The sequence below is a fragment of the Balearica regulorum genome, chromosome 20 (assembly GCF_011004875.1).
Source record: "Balearica regulorum gibbericeps isolate bBalReg1 chromosome 20, bBalReg1.pri, whole genome shotgun sequence".
NCBI lineage: Eukaryota > Metazoa > Chordata > Aves > Gruiformes > Gruidae > Balearica > Balearica regulorum.
Genome location: NC_046203.1, coordinates 3,797,518 through 3,814,777, shown reverse-complemented (window position 1 = coordinate 3,814,777; position 17,260 = coordinate 3,797,518). Strand labels below are relative to the sequence as shown.

Sequence of the window (17,260 nt, the reverse complement as noted above, 5' to 3'; positions counted from 1 at the left end):
AAGTACGGGAGAACACATGCAGTCACGGTAAAGCTGGGGGTTGTGGTATGATGGGAGAAGCAGGGAACATGGAGTTCCATGTAAAACAGTTTAAAGAAAGGGATTGCACAGAATCCATAAGGGATCATATGGAAGACTACAAAGTGCTTGTAGAGCAAATTGAGGATTGGAAGTTACCCATAAAAATCTGGGAGGTGTTTAGCCCCATAATATCCTATATTGTGATAGTTGTGCACCCCAGAGCCAAGCTTGAACTGACTTTACAGTAGATTAGTAAGAGAAATTTCAGGTTGGATGGTACTTTATTATGGAGGTAGAGTCTAGAAACCTGACTGTCTAACTTTTTTTTCTTTTTATATAGAGACATAAAAAGTGTGCATAGGTAAGGTCTTCTGGTAATGGAAATTACCAGTACTTTAGATGAATGAAAGTTATGTAATTCCTCACCCTGAAACAAAGAGAAAGAAAAATTTGTGTGGCCTCAGTTCTTGGCTTCAGCAGTTCCTTTCCTGAACAATAAGTGCAGTGAGAACTGAAGACTTTTTTTTTTTTTTTTTTTTGCTTAATAAACTAGACTGAGATCCCATTGGAGGTGGCAGCTGGACTCTAACTAAAGTGAGGGAGCTTGAGCTCATCTTCTTTGCTTCACAAAGACTCTTGACGTTGCTATACTGAGAGATGAGATCTCAGATGCAATCTCCAATAGCTGCTGGAATCATTTTGTAAATGCATGTGGTACAGAGACTTAGAACACTTAGATTTCTACCTCTCTTCCGCTTCCAAACCTAATTTCTTTTCCTTTACTCTGATAGCTGGTTTAGCTTTACAGACGATGCTTGCTTTGAAGAACGCCTTTTCCATGTCATAGATTTTTAGTGATTGTCACCTTTTCAGAGAGCTAAAAGTGTTTAGTAAGCAGCTAGTCAACATCCTAATGCTTCATGATCTCTTGATTTGATGTCTAGATAATTGGACTTAACAAATAGATTAGGGCTTCTTTGGTTACCCAGTCATGCTGTCCAAGTCTTTAATCATATAGAGACTTAATTTGTTTCTTGAAAGTAATCAGCTGTGCCATTTAGATGACCTTAAAGAGGGGTGGGTGCATCACCAGGCCTCTGTAGGCTCCAGATGTAGTGTTTCTTATACATGGTAACCAGGGATAATGTGTTGTGTGCATCACAGTCAAACCCAGAATAATTGGGAGTGTTCCTTCTAAAACTGGAAACTGGTAAAACTCTTCAGTACCAGGCACAGAGCAACATTGTGATCCAGTGAAGAAGGTCTGGTGATTAAACTGAAAGTATTGATTAGGGGAGCATTTGGCCCCTTTTCAGGTTCTGTCACTGATTTATGGCACAATTTCATTTCTTCATGTCTGAAGTTCCCTTATAAAGACCTGAAATGTTTCCCTCTGTTACAAAAACTGTTATTTTAAAACCAGTAATAGATGTATTCTGGTAAATATGGTGACAAGTGTTCTAGAAAGGCAAATACTGGGAAAGTGGGGGGAGACAAAGCTGATAACTTCTTTGCTTCTGGTGGGTGAGGGTGAAGTTGGTGACTGCCAAAAATACGAGCTCAGAGAAGTAGCTTGTTCTGCTCTGAGCCCACATCTGTACACACCTCCTCATCTCTACAGATGGCCAGGAGGCTGGAGAGAGAACACAGTTGTCTAAATTTGTGTAAGAGAAAAGAATCATGACTCCCACCTTGGAGGCGAACAAGAACCTCCTGTAACTGGGGTATTGCTGACAATTTAAAAAAAATTGCTTGAATTTTCAGTCTTAGCAAATTACGTGAAAACTCATACTGTTTGTAGTTGCTAAATAAATAAATTTTTTATATTTATTAAAAGATGGTTGGCTGGAGCTGTACTCTTCAGTCCTTCAAAACTAGCCTGCTAAGGAATAAATTTGATCTAGAAGTCTTCTGTGCATGCTTATGCTTTAACAGCTTATAAGATACTTTTCCACTTTATATTTCATAGTACTTCACATTTTATAAAAAACAACTTTGAATAGTGATGGTACTATTTGAATCAATCATGATAAAAGGCACAAAAATAAAACCAAAATATTTACATCTTTATGTTTCTTTTCCACTGACATTAGTGTGGGAATAAGATTGTCTTTGGCAGGTTGTTTCCATACAGTCTGCTTTATCTTTTGGGGTAATTCAGTCATTTTCCTTTTGTTAGCACATGAGATAAAGGATATTGTTTAAAGCAGGTAACTGGGAGTCAGCATTATATAAAGTAGTGAACTCTTGACCACACATCTGGTTTTGTGGATGTGGCCTCATGTAATAAACCAACAATAAGAGCAGTTTATAAAGTACATCTTGACAGTTCTCTGGTTAACTCTTGTTCTTTGCAGGCAGGGGTTGAATACTGAATGTTTCTGCATTGTGACTGTATATATTGCTCCCCTCCACCCTGAATGCCGACGAACCTGAAACTGGAGACTTCCTGACCCTTTTAAAAACAAACGAGCAATGTTGTTTAACTTCTTGCTATGGGTCAGGAGCCTGAGGTTCATGCCAAGTTTCAATGTGAAACAAAGTTAAGACTGCAGTGTTAAGCAAAGACTCTTGCAAAGAATGCTTATATAGAACAACTGATAAAGCTGCAACTGAGCTGCTGTGACTTACTAAAGCAGATTCTTAAAAGGGGAATGAAATATGACCTGCCCTAAACATTCTTCAATAAATTACCAAGTGCATAGGTGCAATATTTTGTGTTCCTTAATATAGATTCTGCATTAGTGTTAAAATAACCATGTTACAAATGGATCTGCTTTTTCTGTGTAGTTGGGTAGTAACAAACCTCTGTTTTGGTTCCCGTTGAGAGGCTTCCAAGTGTGCTTTTAGTAATGCAACGTAAGCGTAGTGTCATTGTCATAACAGCATTCCATCCTCAGTGAGGAATTGCAGCAGCACCATACAAAGATGCAGTTGGTCTCTCCCTTACAGGATGATGTTGGTCATCATTCCAGCACCACGTCTACAAAACTTTTATCTGATGGCTGTGTCGAGTTCCATGAAATTTTGGAGAGGAACAAGTGTACTGAAAGAATATTAAGGGTGAAGAGGATTCAGAAGTTTGCAGAGAAATGGGCAAATACAGAGTTGAGCTGATTGGGATCAATGAATTGTCTCATGGAGTAGAGAGAGTCCAGGTGAAACTATCAAATGTTCCTTCAGTATTTGGAGTATCCATTTACTGGTGCTTCTGCGGTTGCTGCAGGGTGTGATATCATTGTACTGGTGCTTCTGCAGTTGCTGTAGAAACTGTTGGCTCAGGCTGTCTCCTTGCAGTTCTCCTTGAGAGGAAGTACTGTTCAAGGAGAGCTTGTCTGGACGTGGGACTCAGGAGTGCGTTTATTGTTGTCTTTCACACTGTGATCTGTAATCTTTATTTTAATATAAATCCCTTAGCTAGCTGCTTTTCTTTTGCTTGTAAATGTTTGATCTGTATGTGGTACTCGCAGTAAAGAAGTTCTCTTGTGCCAGAAGAACAAAGACTTGCTTTCTGTTTGCACTGGGCACTACTGATTTGCAGTAGTCGGCTGGTTTTACTGCCAGTTTTAGCAGGTGCACCTTGTCTCAATGAGTTCTCTTTACCCTCATCACACAGTACAGTAGCAAGTCTCATGCACAGTACATAGAAGATTGAATTTTGGCTGAGAGCTGAGGAGTACAGGGATTTGCTGTACTTCCCCTCTCTTGCCTTTTCCTTGCTCCGTTTCCATTATTTGTGTTCCTCTTGTGTTGCAGTTGGATTAGATGATCATTGTAGGTCTCTTCCAACTGAAAATATTCTGTTCTAACAAAGCCTGGAACATCTCCTGAAAAGAGTTTTTGTGTGTACGTGTAGCATTTGTGTTGATAGATTGGATAGTAGTTCAATAATATGCATGTACAAAATACACTCTTAAGTTTTCTTCATATTTCAGAATGTTGGAACAGATCAGAAAACTTGACAGTGTTATCAACTGTAAAAGGACTCTGTAGTGTTCATTCATGGAAGTGTGTAGAGAGAAGGTTATTAGCGTGGAAAAGATGGAAAAATGCTTTTTGGCTGCTCTTGTTGAGAAAGAAAAATATCTTCTAAGTTTGTCATGAGGTTGCAAAAACTTGTCGTTCTCTTTCTGATACGTAGAGAGTGGGGAGATTGGAGGGAAGGAGAGCAGGCAAAACTCACGGAGGGTTGGTTGACAAGGCCTTCTGTGCCATTCTTCCATGTTGCAGTGCTTCCAGTCTGCAGTAGCGCAAAACTGCGTTTCCTCTTGCCAGTCTGTCTGTAGCAGTTGAGCAGCACAAAGACAGCTTGCAGGTATTCCAGCACAGAAGTGATTAAACAGGGTAGCTGTTAAGACTAGTGTGAGGGGAAGGAGAAGAGCCGGTAGCTTTTAGACCTCTCTGCTGTACAGGAGAGAAAACTGCTTCCCTGGAGATCCAGATATCCAGAATGCATGTAGCCCAAGGGAAGCAGTATGTGTTTGTTACATGTGTGCATTTCCTTTTCTTTTGTTTCTTAGGAGCCTAAGAGAAGATGGGGTTAGAAGGAGGAAAAAGCAGCATCAGTAGGGATGAAAAGTGGTCTTTTGGCAGAGTTGGGCTCATTGTAGGGGTCATCATATTGAAGTACACACTCTGTAGTCTCCTTGTTAACAGATCTAGGATCAAAGTAGCCATCCTGAATGAACTCACAGAAGTCATAAACTGTCTAGGACTTAGTGTGGGGAAGATTGAAGAGATACTGTTTGAGGCATGTGATTTGGGTACAGGCAGGGGAAGTGATGATGTGCTCTTGGTCATCCAGGAGTTGCCAATTTCTTTTATGATTTGTAAGAGAAATGCTGTCAGACCCTCCATCCTCTTTGTTTTTGGATGTTTTAGCTGGCTACCTAATATCTAGTGTGAAGGTTGGTTTTTTTGTTTGGTTGATTTTTTTGTTTGGTTGGTTTTTAGGAGAGAGAAGAATGAACTCCCTTATCCTCCATAGCCTGCTCCTGTGCCCTGCAGAGCTTTAGAAAAGCCAAGTGGCAAAGACAACTTCCTTTGTGAGGTTTTTTGTTGTTGGGTTGGTTGGGGTTTTTTTGTTTGTGTGTTTAGTTTTTTTCTCCAAACAATATGCTGGAATTTGCTGTCCAGAGTGATATGCTCAATGCTGAGGAGTGGGCTGCTTTATAGAGTGGGACTGCAAAGCTTCCCCTTATCATGCAGAATGGCTGAGGTCCCTTGCTAGTGTCCTGAAATGTTCTTCTTTTTCTGGCTCCTGTTCTTCCTGAGAACAGACTGTGTGTGTCCTGCTGCTTAACAAAAGAGGGACTCCATTGTTGTCTTTTGAAAAAAGACACATAAGGTTCCTGAGTCCATGTCAGTTTGACTTTCAAAAGAGTGCTCAAAAAATTTGATGCCTGAAAATAGGACACATTCTGAATTAGATTCCTGAGTTTAATCACACCATATTCAGATATTGAATTGCTAATTTGAATCTCATGAATCTACAGGTAATTGTTGTCAAGCATTTACTATGACAGTTTGCCAGTCTGGCCTGTGAAAGATGGCTGTGGGCCTATGAGGGAGAGATTGAATAGCAAAAACAGCCAGCAATGCAATGTCTGTTCAAATTAAACTAAAGAAGCCTAAGTAGCGGGTGGAAAGCTAGAAAGGGGGGGAGAGAGACCATGCTCTCTGCTTAGGGTGGATAGTAAATGAAATAACTACTTTTCTAAGTCCTACCACTGATTTACTATGGCATTGCGCAAGTCGCTTCAGTTGTTGCGCAATGAGCTCTCTTCTAAATGCAAACAGCAAAACATTTACACCTATTACGGCAGTTGGAGAAGCAATGTTTATGAAGTGGTGTGAAATTCTTGTGCGTGTAGCTAAGGTCTGATATTTTTTTGCTGATAAAAGCATGTTGAAGTTTGATACTGCAATCAAAGTGGAAGAAACTGAGTGATGTGTTTTAGTCTCTGCTGTTAAGTCCAGCCTAAAGATTGCTATCTCCCACAGGTGAGCCATGGCATGTTGGGTAGTACTGTCTGTTTACCGGTAGATGGAGAAGTAGTTTCCCCGATTTCTTTGGTTAGTAACATCCGGGCTGTTTCATTCAATTTATTGTTCATGGTGTTGCAAAAAACCTTAATCTCTTGAGTGGCTGCAGGGACAATGCTGGTGAACTTGCAGGGATTGCCAGTTGCTTCCACAAAACAGCTTGGTGACACCTGCATGCTTTGCTGAGTATCTAGTTGCAGTATTTAAGAATGAGATCAGAGGGTCTAGAAATGCAGTATATTCTCCCCATGGTAAAAGGAAAAAAATTACCACAACCACTTTGAATTAATAGAGTCACGTAAGTAGTGTTATTCAGCAAACTATGCTTATTCTCCAATGGAGATAACTTTGATGCCTCTATTAGCTTTTAATTTTCATGGCGATATTCCAAGAGGAAAAAACACTACTTAAGTTTTGTTCTTAGCACAGAGATAAATGGAATGTCTCTGTCACTTGTCTGAAACCATGTGTTGAAAGGCATGATTTTTTTTCCTAACAGTTTTGCAGAGTAATAGGACACAATATGATTTGGATTACAGAAGACACATGCTGGGTCAGTTTAAAGTCTGCCAAGTTCTAATTTGCAATTTCTAGAAAACTTAGAACAGAAACATCTGAGTGCCTGCAGAAATCATCTTTCTAAATTTAAACTTCTGGATTTTGTCTCGGTAAAGTATGAAACTGTCTGGTAGTATTTGTCCACTGAATTTCAGGAACAACCTTTTCCTGTGTTGAGAGTTCTGCACTGGTGGTTCTGGTTCTGGCATTCTTTTCCTGATCCTGCAGTTTACAAGTTTGTCCTGGTTTCGGCAGGGACAGAGTTAATTTTCTAAATGATTTAGAGCAAAATGCTAAGTGAAAGTGTTAGCTAGGTTCAATAACTTCCTTTTTGTTTCTCTCCAAACAAGCAAAAAGCCTTTGCAAGAATGTTCTTTCACGTTGTTACTGTTTTCTTTAATGTATTTCTGCAGTCAATTAATGATGAACTTTTAAAAATGATTCTTACTGGCCTTGGACCGCTGTGTTGCAATATGCGTGGGAATTTCCAAATATGCCTGAGAAGGCCCAATACAGAGACTTTTGTTTCCACAATAGAGGAGCCGTGCAAAGGGAATAGAAGAGCTGGTAAAACAGCAGAAGCAAGTGCTCTTTCAGTGCACAAAGCAACACATCTGTATACTACTCTTTTTTTTTTTTTTTTAATAAAAGGATTTTCATTAACACAAAAATTTCAGGTTTTAGAGTTGAATTTTGTTGGAACTCTGGAATAAACTAGATTGACAGCATTATAATCTCACGTTCTTTTACCACTGAAAGTATAGTTTGAGATGGTGAAAACCAAGCAGGTGTTTTGTGCTGACAGAAGTGGAGTTCAATGTTCATGTCCCTTTGGCTCTTGTTCTCCTTGCCATGGTATCCTGTAATAATGATGGTGTTGTGACATGGACGCAGATTTACATAGGTGGCTAAGCAGGCAATAAAAATGTTAAGACTTTAATCTAGCTTCCTCATAACTTCTCACTGAGAGATGAAAGGTTTTATATCCTATTGCCCAGCTTAGGAGAACACCATCAATTTGTACAGTAGCTGTTTTTTAATTCTGGTTTTGATCCTGCCCTCTGCTTCTTGAGCCGCGCGCTCTCCTACCCTGACAGTTGTGGCTTTCCAAGCGCACCTTCTTTTGAAAAATAAAATAAAATAAATCCCATCAGTGTTGCTTTTAGGAACAGCAGGTTTCCTGTTATCAGGGGAACTGAAGTGGCTAGACACAAAATGCAGTTAATGGCCCAAAATAAACTAACTTAGATTGTTTTTCCTCTAGTCTTTCCCCTGATAGTAATTTCAAGTGTTAGTTTTAGCAACTGTAGTGTATGAAGGGAGCTTTGGGGAGAAAGTGAGAGTTTTGTTGTAAATCGATCTCCATGCAAAGCTGAGAGCATTTTGAATGCTGCTATTGATTGCACTGTCTCTTTGCTTCCCTCAGAGAAAAACGGGTACGCACCCTCTCTTACACTGGAGTTGCAATGGCTTGCTATCACGCACTTCTGATTCCTAACCTGGATGGCATGTTATTAACCTCCACAAACTCACTAAAAAGCGGGTTCCTGTGGCTTGTGGCAAGCATATTGCTTCCAAGACGCTGATGTTGATCATAGCCCTGTATTTTGCTGTTCAGAGATGTGTTGCTCAATGTTGACAGGGAGAACAAGGTATGATGTTGATTACTTGATATAAAGAACACAGTGGTGAAGAGCAAAGACTGAAGAAGCCTTCTAGTAACAAATGAACTAGAAGTGTCTTTCATGCTGTTGTGAGTAAAGTGGCACACTAGAAATGACTTCATTATCTATGAACGAGAGGTTAAACTAATTACTAGCCCTACATGAAACTTAAGAGACCAAACCAGCCAAGTTGTGTCCATGTTCTTAAAAATGACATCCCGGTGGGATTGGCAGATTTATACTGATAGCTTCTTTCCCCCCAACCCCTGATTTTATTTGAAATTCAAAAGATAAAAAAGATTGAATGTAACTTCTCAAGATCAATTACTTACACAATTATGTTCTCCAAAGACATTGGAGAATATAGTGCTACAGGAACCTAAACATAATTTTTGCTAACTTTTTAAATTTCAATATCATATTAAAAATAAGCCAACAAAAAAGACTGCAGAATTCATTACTCATGTCAAGAAGTTCCTAAGGATGAGATTGACAGATATAATTTACACTGAGAAATAAATTTTGCAACCTAGCTTATGGTCTTCAAACTGAGCATTGCCACTACTGATGGTCCCTGCTAAAGTTTTCTTCCTTTTTTTTTTTTTTTTTCTTTCCCCTCCCCTTTTACATAGCTAGCTGTGCTGTGCTGACTGGAGAGAAGAATAATAGATGAGTTTTGCAACTGAAGTTGGCAGATCTGACAGCACGTGCGTGCGCCGTAGATCTGCTGAGGCAAGAAGATGCTGGATTAAGCCAATATAAAATATTTTTAGACTCTTATGGTTTTCCAGGGAAATAGGATTTTTTTTTTATATTAGTTTTGTAAATCTCTAAATATGTTTGTGGCTCTTTCTTCCTTTTAGCCAAGCTAGGACTTCCTACTACAAAATCTTGTTCAAGACATAATTAGTGGACTTAAGTCACTAATGTCAGGTCGATGGTTCTTTCTCTGCCACCTAACGTGTTGGTGTGGTGGTGTGTTTTACTTTAGTTACGGATGTTGTTGCTAGCTTTCATGCCTAAGTAAACTAATTCAAATCTGTTGGTAGAGTTATCGTGCATTTGAAGTAAATAATTGTGTTCTGAGGCTGAAAATTGGTGGCAGCCAGGGTATTCTTCCCTGGAGAGATGTCCCCTTTGCTTCTGTTGTAGGGGTTCTTGCAGTATATTCTGAATCAAATTCAGTAGCTTCTGCCTGGCAGATAGTATTTTACCATTCTTCTCACTCTGGATACTTCCATTACTAACACTGATTCATTGGTGTTGAATACTGGGGTTTTTTGGAATGTGCTTTTTAGAAAGAATTCTACTAAAAATCCCCCTTTCCCCTCTTTTTTTTTTTTTTTTTGTGTGAATGACTTATAAAATCAATTTCAAGTCAGTCCCATGGAAGAAATTCATTAATTAAATTGCAGATTCTGTTTTGCTGAGGGTGCTGTGCCTGCCGAAGGCTGCAGTGAGCTGAGTGGTGCAGCAGCCCTAATCCTGCTCCCGAACGGGTCATGGCTGCAGCACCATGAGGGAAGAGTGTTTTAGAAGAGGAGGGTTTTGTTTCCAAAACAGCCTAAGATCGTAGTTGCAGATTTTGTTTCAGATTTTTGTTTTGGTTTGGTTTGTTGCTTCTGCGGCATGACATGTTGTGACATTGAGCTTCAGACTTCCCTGGAAATAACAATCTAAGACACAGGAGAATAACAGAGAAACAATTTGAAAATAACAGTGTTGGATGGAAGAGAGATGGCAAGAAAAAAAAAACCCCTTAAATAAGCTTTTAGTAACCTAGAACCTTTGACAAGATGTTCTTTGACAAAATAGCCAATTAGACAGAAGTAAAAAATTAACCTGAACTTGTTAGTAGTCATAGTGGAACTAAAGTGTGGTAAAAGACTGATGGAAGATGTGTGTTAACTGAGAGCACAAGAGCTCTTTGCACAATACTTGTAGAGTCCAGTGGTCTTCTCTTCCAGATCCTTTTAAATCTTCTCTCTTTAATTTAAAAAAAAAAGTCATTGAAGCAGCAAGACTGACATACTAGAAAATGCATTTAAGTGGAGAGTCATGAATGTTTAAACTGGCTGAAAGGCAGATGTGCACAGTAGCCAGTGTGGATTTGCAATATTGAAAATGCCAGCTTCTTTACATATTGACATCAGGGAAGAAATTCTAAGGGAGAAACTGTTGCTTAAATTTTGCCTTTAAGGGATGCTGAAATTTTAGTGAAAAGGATAGCATTTATTCTTAAAAACTTCTTATACTTTGAAACTTTGTGTAAACATTAGAAAAATGTGAATTGCAGATACACTATTTACATTGTATTACTTGTAAGAAAGAATTGCTAAATTTGTTTTATTTACAACACAGAGGTTTAGGATCTGTGCTGCTTTTCTCTTTCATCTTACTAATTACCAAGATAAGTATTAGCTTGAGATGCAGAACAGCTAGTAGAGCAAACGTGTTATGCTGTTGCCTCATGGAATTGATGAAAAGTGCAACCCACCAATACAAGCAGATCTAGTTTTACTGTAGGACAGTTTGTTCTTCAGTCAGTGCCTTTTTTTTTTTTTTTTTTTTTACCTTTTAACAATTTTATTTATTACCAACATAGGGAGGGAATGCCATGATTTGTAGCCTTTTCCATGTGTATGCCTTTGGCCTCACAGCTCTATAGAAGACACTTCTGGGTGGAAGAATGACATCTTGCTGGCCTTGTCCCCATCCTGGGTGTGCGTGTCAAATGTAGTTGGTTGGTAGCTGCAGCCATGGGATATGAATCACAGCAGGAAAGAAACTGGGGCACTGCAGCTATTTCAGTTAAGCTGAAGGGTGCTAGGGAAGGAATGTCCCTGTTCTTAATCTCTTAAACATTGTGGCTGCTTCCTACTATGGTTCTGGAGCAAAGAAAGCCTCACAGGTAAGGAAGTGGACACAAATGATACGGAAGGTGTTTAGGAAGGTCTACAAAGCTTTAGTGTTGGGATGCGAGTATAGGACAAGGCTTGGGTGGTGAGAAGCCCAGCATGGCACTAAACTGCACTGTGTGGTTGAGGAGGTAGAACTGTGATTCTCTTTTGGAGAATGTGATGTAATTTCAGGCGTAGATCCAGAATTTTGCTTAAACCAGCTCTGTCTCTGGAAAAATGACATTGCAGATGGTGAGTGTCATTTCAGTGTAATGTAATCCTTTTCATTAATTTAGTCAATTCTTCAACTGTAAATCAATGTAGTCTGTTTTATGAATTTCAGATGATTTTGAGTGTGGATGTCAAATTATGACTGCTTCACAAACTGGTGTGTACTGCAAAGTAGCATCAGGTTTCCAATGTCCCATTTAGCCGAAGAGCAGGAATGCCTACGTTGGGATGTTAAAAGTTAGGAATCAGTTTAACATTTCACAGAAACTGAGAATCCAGTGGTGGTTTCTGCCTTGTCTCAAATGAATACTTTGCTAATAATTATTTATGTACTGTCTAATCTGTAATTTTTTATTATTATTATTTTATTTTTTTAAGACACCTGCAAAGAAGTGCTCCCTTTAAGATGTTTTGTTTTCTGTAGTGCTCAGTTTTACAGGCAATTCAGTTTTGGATGTTTCTGATTAGTTGAGCAGGAAATACATTAAACTATTAATGTTCAATTTGTGTCAATTTGTGATTTAAGTGTCAACAGCCAGCTTTTAATTCTTTTTTGCACTTGGTCTGTCTACTCAGTCTTACATGTTGACACCCATATCAAGAGATGAAGGCATTTTCAATATTATTTCATTAGAGACCCTTCATAGCACTAGCAGTGACTGGTGTGCTGGGTATTGTGCAGGTGCCGGAGAACATGAGGCCATCTGAAAATCTTGAGAGATAGATGTAAAAAAATACCTTGACGACTGCAACTGGTGTGCTGCTCTGAAGACCACTTAGTGAGTTTGGTGGTATATCTTCCTGTCCTCAGTAGTCAATAGTAGCCTAAATCCTAAAGGAGAAGGATTTCTATTCCTTCCAAAATTATTTGTCTTTGGTATACATTATAATTTGATATCTGCAGTTATTTCTACTAATGTATATTTCTTTCTGAGGTTAGATGGTGTGGTTTATAAAATACAGCATTTTCTTCTTCAAATGACCACATATATGCTCACACTGTGCCTCTGTGTTCCTTTTTTAACCTTCCTGTTAGGCTAGTGATGATTTCCCCTTAGACCATCTTCACCCCCTTTCCAGGACCTAAAAATATGAGCTATGCTCTGCACATTCCCGTTTCCTTTTACCTTATACATTAATCTAGATTAACTGATTGTTTGGCTTTAATTCTTCAACTTCTTTAATTACTTCACCAGTGTGATCTATTTTGGCTGTTTTTCCATTCCTTGCTCTATAATCTGGAGGGCAATCCATGTGTTCACTCAGCTTCAGTTGGAAGTGCTTTATTGCATCTTTGATCCAAGGGTCCCCAAGTTCTCTGTCCACACCTGTCCTCCTTGGCGCAGCTGAATTCTCTCCACGAGCTCTTTCAGTACCTTCCTCCACGCTGAGAAGTGGGCAGCTGCTTCCCTTGCACTGAGCGTTGTCAGAGCCCTGGGCCCTGGGAGATGACTTGGATTCCTCCATTCTGGTGGTCAAGGTGCCATGATTCTAGACCTGTTTATCCAGTATGTGCCTCGCCTGTCTCTAGCACTTGTTAAAGCTGGCTGTGGGGCTGCCTGACAGAGGCTGCTCTGCTCCTAAGAGATTTCTCAGCACAGGAGCCTTTTCTCGAAATGCGAGGACTGAGCAGGCAGGAGTAATACTAGAATCAAGTATTTGTTGTATGAAGTGTAAGAATTTGCCAGAGGAAGTACCTTTCCAGCTTTTAACTGTAGTGTTGCTTTGTAATTATTCATTTGGCTGGAAAATTCCGGTCTTCTAAAGGCTAACCCAGATGCGACTTTGCCAGGAAATGCATTACTTGGAAAATAATAAAACTCCTATGATATACAGTCTCCAGGTTGTTGGAAGCAGCCTGAGTCTTATTAAATGTACTCCAGTGTTACAATTGCAGGTCTTTACAGAATGTTTATATGGTTGTGAGTGGCAAGGATTTCTCGTCATACGGTGGTGAAGAATGGAGAAAGCAGTTCTGTACAGTGTACAGGGAGTTCAGATTTAAAATATTAAATATCTGCAGAAGCAGCAGGTCAGTCATACTTTGCAGATTTCTCTGCCCCATCCTCCTCATTGAATCCTCATGAATTGTATTTCTTATCTGTTCTGCTCAGTTTGTTGATACTTTTAACATGAGGGGAAACTATTTTGATATTTCTCTGTCAGTTATTTTGACATTAATCAACATTGCAGATCTTGTTTTGTTTGGTGTCTGGGTACATCATAAAAAGAGTTGCTGAAAGAGTTCAATTACAATATCAGCATCTCTGCCAAATGTATTGAGCTGTTCTGAAAAGCGGCTTGTCTTTTCTGACCCAGATACACAGTTTCCAACTGTGGGAGATGCTGCCAGAAAGACTGTTGGCAGAAGGCCAGCAATAAAATTATACTGCAGAAAAACACAACATATTTTCAGCAACACTTTGTGCGGTGTGACGAAAAAATTACCTGTCTCCTGAATGCAAAGCAGAAGTTAAAATAAACTTCCAATTTAAAGCTGCAAGCCTCTTACTCTGACTTTTACAGGTAACAAAAAAGGATAGAAATTCCAGTTCTTTTCTATTACTGTGTCTGATACACCTCAGGCTATGTTAGATACTCACTGGTTTGTTATTAGCGACCTTAGTTGTCCTTGCTGCTCTGTTAACCTAAACTTTGGGTGATCTTAGGGTGGTGTACACTGTGAACTGCGGTTCTCATGGGCAGATACTGGTATAAGGGTAGATTAGGAGGGTGGAGGGTGTTTGTAGTGCTTCAGATGAATATTGTTGGCATATGCCACCTTGATGTATCATTTAAACCCAATTTTCATGGTGTTCTGCTTGGCCTGGCCAGGTGCCTAAAGAGCAGCTCGTTGAAGTGGGGGTTTGGAGGACTGGAGTCCAGTGACCCTGGGTTCCTCTTCTCTGTTGCACCAGTAGTAACACTTCGTGCAAGGTACCACTCCTGCTGCGAGGGGATGTCAGGATGCCGACATAGTTCACATCTCCTTTTTAGAAGCTTATAGCTCCCTGATTCCGATGTTACATTTCAGCCCCCATGGAGTGCGAGTACCCGTTTCTCCTTTTTCACTTTTCTGCTCACAAACGCTCAAAGGTAGCTAAGCATATTCATTACTTCTGGCTGTTTAAATGTCTGTCTCTTGGGAGCACAACTGCCAGATGCAGGAATATTCCTACTACAAAGGCCTCATCTGAAATTCTTTTCCTTGTTTGTCTTGTGCCAAAGCATAAACTTCCTCTGTGAAGGATGGGATGTTTAATGGAAACATTGTTAGACTGTCATGGTGTTTTAATAACATTTCTAATGTGTCAAATCCCCAGTGACTTTAAACCACATTGCAGACTCGACTCGGCTCCTTTGTGACCTGGTTTGGAGACAGCAAGTATTTACTCTTGTTTTATGCTTTAGGGCCACATGGTGCAGAGGTAAAGTGACTTTCTCAAGGTCACCGAGGTCTTGGTAGCTCTTCCTAGACATTTTCTTGCCAGTGTGGGTGGCAGCCCCTGGGTAAGACAACCATGCATTTTAATACCATGTTTTTTAGTCTGGGCATCAGCTGTTCCTTCCCTGAGGATGCAGGGACAAATATCCTGCTATAGCCTGGTAGTAAAATGAGACTGCTGGATTTATGGAATTGCTGCTCACTTCACATAACGCTTTCTGATATGTTTGGTGCTGAGCTATGTTCTGCTGCCTTAGTCCATATGGTTGGAGCAGATTTGATTTTAGTTTTCCTTAATTTAATTCTGCATGCTGTCAAATGTACTTTGTTCTGTATATTGTGTCTGCGCTTTTATAGTAAACTCCCTCCTGTTTAGTGCTTTTGTTGAAAATTTCCTCTCAAAATCTGAACTATATTAAGTTTTCACTCCTGTTCACATTTCTGTGAAATATTCTTAGGATGCTAATGACTGGAAAGACGTCGTATATCAGCTTCAACTCAACTTTCAGGATTTTTTTTCCCAGCTTTCTGAGTTTTGTAATAAAGATCCCTTCGTAATTCAGCTGTACATGCCCTGACCTCAGTCATTCACTGCTGAGAAAAAGGGCAGGTAGACTCAAACTCGTAAATACCTTCATCCAACAACTTTTACTTGTCACTGAGACTTGAACCTGTCTTGAAAACAAGATGGTTACTACCAGCTTAAGGCAGAGTATTGAGAGGTGTTGTTGGTTTTGCTTCGTCTGTCCAGTAGATTAACCCCCCCATAGCTGTGAAACACTCTCAGTCTGTTTCAGGTTTTCAAAGAACACTGAAAAGCCCTCGGCACATCCCAAATGGCACCCTGAGGTATGTTTGTTTCCAGAGCTTGTGAGGTAGTTTGCAGACTTGCCCTCTAGACAGCAGTCTGCTCAGCAATTTACTGAAGCACCAGAATTTGCTCAGCCAGCTATCTTTGTCCATCTGCTCTCAATACACTGTACAAGCTGATAAGCAACAGCTTGCAGTAGTCTTCGGAGGGAGGCCAGGCTGGAGTGCTGCTTGGAGTCTAGAGACGTTGCACTGGGCATATGCTGAAGTCAGCAACACGTTCCAGTGCCCTTCTCTCCGCCTGGAATTGCCAAGTTACAGTTACCAGAGAAGATAGCAAACTGAAAATGTGAAATGTAGGAGTCACAGGGAAGAAGAGCATGTGAAGATAGCTGGAATTTAGTTTGAAGAGAGATCTAATTTGAAATAGATAGATGATCTGGAAACAAGTCTCTCTAGCTTGCCATCTGCTGACTCAAAAAGTGTATTATTATAGAAAAGCAAAACAAAAAGACCTCGTAAAGACTCTGGTTGCTTCTGGAGATGGTGAAAGGCTATGAAGTGTGGAAGAGCTTATGACTAGCTCATAGAATAAATAGTGCCAAAGCAGTAATCTCTGCTTATTTTTCCTCCCAGCTGCCCCTGCTTGGCTTTCAGGATCTCTTGAGAAGAATCTGGTCCTGTGAAAGAACATTCCATTCCTTGTTCACTTCTGGGAAGCAATTTGGTAGAGTCTCAATAAACCTTGGTAGGGTATATAGCCTTTGTGATGTTAGGTCCTTCAGGGTTTTCATTAGCTTGCTTTTCCTGAGTATTTATAGTATGACTGCATTTAACTCTCTTGGGGTTTCTTCCTTGGCAATCTTTAGCTGCTGGAGCAGACAGGCCCCTGCGCTCTGTTCTTGCCTGGCTGCTTTTTGTTTTACCTAGTTCTACACCCCGAATTCAGCAGTGTGAGATACAAACAGCTATTAGGCACTTGCTGCCAAAGCTATTGGTCCCATAAACCTGCTTCATTTCTACTTACCTAGGAAAATGGTGAAGCAGGGTTTGTTGTTGCCTCTCCCCTGGCATGTTCAAATCTCTATGGGATGCAACATTTTAGTTATTCCCTGCCACACCCCTGAGGTTTAAGCATCTACTGAGCTTTCAAGTCATCTTGCCTATCCCTCTGCTGTTGCCAAACGTGCTTTTAATCTCTAACAATGTCAGGATTCTCTGACAGACAATATGCAACATATTGCTAGAGAAGGAGGATCGGCATACAGGAGAAGAGGAAAACATTTGAGTGTGTGTGTGTGTCTGCAGAAATTTACTGACTGGGTTTCCAATTGCTTCAAAACGTTCCTGAAAAGCTGATGCAACAATATGTGCAGTGAAAGGAAAACAGGAGTTTTCTGCAAGTACCAGAGTGTCTTGCTCTGCAGTAAGCTTTTGCTTTCCTCTCTCGCGTTACCTGCTCTGTTATTCTGCTCCGCTCTTGTCTTACAGAGCGTTTATTTGCAGTTCCTTATGCTGCCAGTGCTGGTGCTTGTTTCCTGGTTTAGTATAAGATGACTGCTCTTGCAGGATCTTCTAAATGTTGT

General features: G+C 40.1%; 1 protein-coding gene across 10 annotated transcripts in view; it reads left to right on the top strand.

Moving 5' to 3' along the window:
* STRBP (spermatid perinuclear RNA binding protein) overlaps positions 1-17,260 on the top strand; it is a 64,917-nt gene that overhangs the window by 7,898 nt on the left and 39,759 nt on the right. The gene's annotated exons all lie outside the window — the stretch shown is intronic.